General features: G+C 35.3%; 1 pseudogene; it reads left to right on the forward strand.

Annotated features, from left to right (window-relative positions):
* The first annotated feature begins 320 nt into the window (after positions 1–320).
* Positions 321–5,942, forward strand: LOC103102159 (ligand-dependent nuclear receptor corepressor-like protein; annotated as a pseudogene).
* The last annotated feature ends 469 nt before the right edge of the window (positions 5,943–6,411 follow it).

A 6,411-nucleotide genomic window follows, 5' to 3' on the forward strand; every position in this document is an offset into this window, starting at 1 on the left:
GATCTGAAACCAGATTAGATCTCTTGCCACTACTCTACAACCTTGTGGAAACCCATCCAGACCTTTTTTTCCCCTTGCTCCTGGGAAAGTATTCCAGAATCGAACCTCAGAGCTTCCTAGATAAAGTATGCATCTTCTCTTTCTGGTAGGCAGGTATGGAGAAAATATCTTAAGACCCTAAATTAGGCAGGCTAGGCTAGTTTTTTCCTCTTAAGGCATTGGAACTGTCCAAAACTGATTCAGGAAATTTAATGTTCTTTTTTCCCCATTTGAATTAGTTTATTTAGTCAATTTAGAACATTATTCCTTGGTTACAATAATCACATTATTTCCCTCCCTCCCCTCCACCCACTCTTCCCGCAACCAACGTGCAATTTCTTTGGGTATTACTTGTGTCCTTGATCAGAACCTATTTCCATGTTGTTGTTTACACTAGGATATTCATTCAGAGTCTACATCCCCGACCATATCCCTTCGACCCATGTATTCAAGCAGTTGTTTTTCTTCGGTGTTTTTACTCCCCCAGTATTTCCTCTGAATGTGGATAGTGTTTTTTCTTGTAGATTCCTCCAAGTTGTTCAGGGTCACTGCATTGCCACTAATGGAGAAGTCATTTGTACCACAGTGTATCAGTCTCTGTGTACAATGCTTTCCTGGTTCTGCTCCTCTCACTCTGCATCAATTCCTGGAGGTTGTTCCAGTCCCCATGGAATTCCTCCACTTTATTATTCCTTTTAGCACAATAGTATTCCATCACCAACATATACCACAATTTGTTCAGCCATTCCCCAATTGAAGGTCATTCCCTCATTTTCCAATTTTTGGCCACCACAAAGAGTGCAGCTATGAATATTCTTATACAAGTCTTTTTCCTTATTATCTCTTTGGGGTACAAACCCAGCAGTGCTATGGCTGAATCAAGGGGCAGACAGTCTTTTAGCACCCTTTGGGCATAGTTCCAAATTGCTCTCCAGAATGGTTGGATCAATTCACAACTCCACCAGCAATGAATTAATGTCCCAACTTTGCCACATCCTCTCCAGCATTCATTACTTTCCTTTGCTGTCTTGTTAGCCAATCTTCTAGGTGTGAGGTGATACCTCAGAGTTGTTTTGATTTGCATTTCTCTGATTATAAGAGATTTAGAACACTTTTTCATGTGCTTATTAATAGTTTTGATTTCTTTAACTAAAAATTGCCTATTCATGTCCCTTGCCAATTTATCAATTGGAGAATGGCTTGATTTTTTGTACAACTGGTTTAGCTCTTTATAAATTTGAGTAATTAGACCTTTGTCAGAGGTTTTTGTAATGAAGATTGTTTCACAATTTGTTGCTTCCCTTCTAATTTTGGATGCATTAGTTTTATTTGTACAAAAACTTTTTAATTTGATGTAATCAAAATTATTGATTTTACATTTTGTGATTTTTTTTCTAGCTCCTGCTTGGTTTTAAAGTCTTTCCTTTCCCAAAGATCTAACAAGTATACCATTCTGTGTTTGCAAGAAATTTAATGTTCTTGACCACCCGAGTAAACAACAACCACTACAACAGCAAAATTAGCCAGGACAACAAAAGGGGCTAGAGTTCTTCCCTCAAGTGTTCAGAAAGCAGATCAGCAGTATAATCAACCAGAAAACTTCACCAACTGAATCACCTATTCCTCCAATGAACATCCTCTTCATGCTCTGAATATTTTTCTCCTGTTATTAGTTATTAGACTTTTATAAATTAAGAATCTGCTCCTTAGGGGGCAGCTGGGTAGCTCAGTGGATTGAGAGCCAGGCCTAGAGATGGGAGGCCCTAGGTTAGAATCTGGCCTCAGACATTTCCTGTATGTGTAACTCTGGGCAAGTCACTTGACCCCCATTGCCTAGCCCTTACCACTCTTCTGCCTTGGAGCCAATACACAGTATTGTATTGTATACCAAGATGGAAGGTAAGGGTTAAAAAAAAATTGTAAAGCACGGTGCCTGGCACATACTTGGAAAAAAAGGTACAAAATTCACTGAGGAAAGAACTCTTTAGAATTAGCCAAATGGAAAAGAAAGTACAAAAAACTCACTCAAGAAAATCATGCTTTGATGGACAAGAGAAGAGGGAGAATGGCCACTGCTGCTGCTGCCACCGCCTTTAGTGCCGGAGCCCTCGGTGCATCTCAGAGAGGAGAAGATTCCGGTGGGAACTCAATTCTTAGCTCCACCGCCTCATGCACTGTGTAGGTTTTGAAAGTATTTTAGAAAGGCTTTATGGACCAAGGCTAGGAAGAGACCTCAGTTTATTTGGAGGGTTGTACACCCACCAACTCTTGGTTCTTCACAGTCACATCTCAGGGCCAGTCCAACACTGATAAGATTGAATGCCAAGCAGAAAACGATCTAAATGAAGAAAGATCTTCCTCAGAACTGTGATCCTAACATTCCCCTAGTTGCTCAGGAATTAATAAAAAAGATGATACGTCAGTTTGCAATTGAATACATTTCAAAAAGTGGTAAAATTCAAGAGAATAGAAATGGTTCAGTTGGACCAAGTAGACTATGTAAAGGTATCCAAATGAATCAAATAGAAAACTCCCTTCAGGAAGAACAGGAAGGCCCCCTAGACCTACCTCACTGTGAATCGAACTCAAGAACAAAATACCCAACAAGGGAGATGTCTCTACAAAGAAAACCAGCCCAAGATCTGAAGGGTCCTCAACATGTGATCCAGCTTCTGAAAATTCTATGTCTGGGAGACTGACTACATACACAGAGACAGAGAGGACTACGTGGAAAGAAGTGCTGAGTTTGCACATGGTTTGCTCTCGCTAGCTTTGAAAGACATTCAGTCTGGAGCACTGGACATAAATGAAGCAGGCACACTTCATGGCATACCTCAAAAAACTGTACTTCTCCACTTAGAGGCCTTACCAGCAGGAAAGCTGCATCTTTAAAAACAAACCTCGGGATTTCAATGATAGTTACTCATATAAAGACAGTAAAGAAACTTGTGCAAAAGTAGTCTTGTGGGCAAGGGCTCAAGCAGAGTGCACAGAAACACGTCAACTCAATCTACTTAGAGTTCCTCACTTAATTCTAATAGTTTTCTATATAATCCTTGTAGAAATAGGTGAAAAAATTCAGGTTTTCTTTAGTAGTCAATAGCATAAAATGTTATGGAAAACAAATAAATGTCATGTGAAGCAGTATTTTTTATTGGTGAAGGCCCCCCCCCCCCGCCGCCATTCAATTAAACCATCTTATTATGGAAATAAATGATTAATGGTTTTTAAACATTTTACATTACAATATTTACAGTTATTGTAAGCACCTCAAGTAAATCAAAGGAAAATTTTTAAAAAGAAAATAAACTTCTATCCATACAAGGAAAATGGATGCATACAGTATTAGTATACGACACTATATTCTGTAGAACACAAAATACATTAAAAGCATCCATTAATATAAAATTTTAATGTATATTTTAATAGGCAAAACAGAACAATTATAATTTACTGTTGGTTTAGCAAGAAATTGGGGTTTACAAAATATATGCTTAAAAGAACTGGCAAGAATAGTTAACCCCAAGAAGTTCTAGAATCCTTATAAGATGGAATACAAAGGACATATAATAATTTAATTATTAAAATGGCTTAATTTTCTTTTTTAGTTTGAAAAAGCAAGCTAACTTGTAAGGTTAGAGAAGAAAGGTTGAATGCAACTTAGAGCGTGTTTATAATGTGCAGAGAAAAAGTTGGAGAATGGTAATTTTTGTTTTAAACGTGCTGGTTAGTTGATGTTGTGTCTACTTTTAAATCTAATTTAAGGATTGTGTCACACTCCTGCTATTGAAACTTCACTGTAACTTTAAATGTATTTGCTGCTGTGACATTTCAAAACATTTTCAGTTTATCAAAATGAATAACAGATTCTCATTTTGGTGGGCGATGCTTCATTTTGCAGTTTGTTTGGGGTCTTGAATAGAATTGCAAATACTAAACACTGAAGCTGTTTTGAACTTTCATTAATGAAAACCTCTAATTAATTGGGTAGGTAGAAGTTGGGTAGTACATTTTAACTTTTATTAGATACTAGGAGAGACCAGTTACCTTCATGGAGCAGGATTTTTAAAAGTATCCATGTCAAATTTAAAGGAATATGCAGTTTAGGTAGTGTTGTAAAAGCAAATCCCTACATGAAAAGGGTAGAGATTTTCTTATATAACTTCAGTCCTGAGCTAATGTCCTTCTTCTTTGAATAGATTAAGCAGGGCTTTTAAGTGACTTAAAAATATATATATATCTACCGACTCAAATACTTGGGTTTTTTACCCTTGTGTTTGTGAAAGTTAATGCTCACGTGTATGATAATACTTGAGTAGTCAGTCATTAACCTTAAAAACTGCTCATATATTTTAAAGTGAAAAAATGAGAAAACAAATGGCACAATCAAGTTGTCGGTTATTCGGTGTCTTAGGTCTATATTGAACCCTCTTCAACTATTGTTACCTATTGGATAGGTAATAGGATATGAATCCTCACATACTTTTTTAAAGGAAATGCTATACCTAATAGTTTACAAACAGCAGATATTAGGGTCATCTTTCTTTTTAAAGAATTAAGCCATATTTTGTGAGGGCCAGAATGATGATCGATTATTTACTATATCCCTCCCCCCCACCCCATTGCAAAAACAAGTTGAAAGTAAAATAAAAATTTCAATTTTGTGATCTTTTTATATAGAATTTTACTTGCAAAACTTTGTGGACTTGAATGCGTTGCCTAATATTTATATTGTGCTGACCTTTTTTATATTCCTCACACTATATTTACATTAAATAAATTGATTGAGAAGTTTATAGTAAAGGGAAGAGATGCAGTACACTTTTTATATCATTTAAAAGATGACCTGACCAAAAATTGACAGGATTTATAAAATCAGGGATCATTTTACTATTGACTTCACAGTGATCAGCAGTTTTATAAGGTAATATTAGAATTAATTTGCAGCATTTTAGTACTTGCATTATTTATTTTTGGTCAGAAATAATATATTAAAATATTTTTGATAGTCTATAGATAATGATCAACCCATAACCATTTTAAAAGAAGCAAAATGTGTTTGCTTCTAATTATTGGGCTAACCTCTGATTTTACAAACAAGGAAAGGCAGGGAAATTTATGGGTTCCCCTTCTCCCTCATATATTCCATTAAAATGTTCTTTATGTTTTACTTTTGAACTACTTTATAATTCAGTTACCAGTCACTACTTATTAATTGACAATTTTCTGAAAAATCCAGTTTCATCAGACTTTTAAATGAAGGTGAAAGCAACCCCTCTGTGCTTTCTACTTATTTGAATGTTTCTCAAGTATTTTATATTAAAAAAGAAAAAACAAAAACAAAAAACGGTGCCTCTGTTTTTAGAACTACTGCTCAGTAAAGTTGTTTAAACCATTTCTGGTAGCTAATGACAATTTTATATTAAATTGTATACTAACTTTAGTGAGACTGATTTTTTTTAGTTGTTTACAGTACAAATACTTGTATTTGTTTTTTAATTGCAGTATTTCCATTGTCGCAGTAATTTAGTAAAACTCTGTGGCTGCCTTGATTTTGACAGATTTTGTTAATATAAACTGATTTTTAGGCAATTAGTTATATTTATGCATAAATCAATTGCACTATAATTCATGAATTATTTATTACAATATTTTCTAATGAATTCCATGTATCTGTCTTGTGTTGTAAATGTACTGTAATTCTGTTCCTTCTTTGTGTTGTTATATACCTAAATCTGATTGTATGAATTTTAATTGTTCAGTTAACATGTTTCTAGGTTGTAATTTGTAGTAAAGCACTTCAATGCCTTTGCACATAAATTTACAACACTGGTGTGTGATTGATTTGCTCATTCAGTAAAAAAGAAGAGAAAAATGACTACATTGTTGTATTTGACTCACTTTTAGGGAAACAATTACTCTAAAGCTAAATAAAAATAAGTAAGAACTAAAAAAAAGAAAAAGAAAAAAAAGAAAATCATGCCTTCTGGGGGCAGCTGGGTGAGTCAATGGATTGAGAGCCAGGCCTAGAGACAAGAGGTCCTAGATTCAAATTTGGCCTCAGACACTTCCTAGCTGTGTGACCCTGGGCAAGTCACTTAACCCCCATTGTCCAACCCCTAAATTTAACAATAACAGTATGGCTGACCACATAGGTTGTGACGAGTCCCCTCAAAAATTTCCTGAATTTTCTTGCCTCTTACTCTACTTCCTCCTCACTCAGTCAGTCCTTTTAACAGTTAACTCAGCTTAAAGACACAGCTGCTAGAACAGGTGAGTATAAAACAATTTTTTTTCCTCTTCTCTTTTCTCCTTAAGTTAAATTGGAAACAGCAGTTTTTTCTTTTTATCCTTAAGGGGCAACTGGGTAGC

Source organism: Monodelphis domestica, chromosome 2 (assembly GCF_027887165.1).
Source record: "Monodelphis domestica isolate mMonDom1 chromosome 2, mMonDom1.pri, whole genome shotgun sequence".
Lineage (NCBI taxonomy): Eukaryota > Metazoa > Chordata > Mammalia > Didelphimorphia > Didelphidae > Monodelphis > Monodelphis domestica.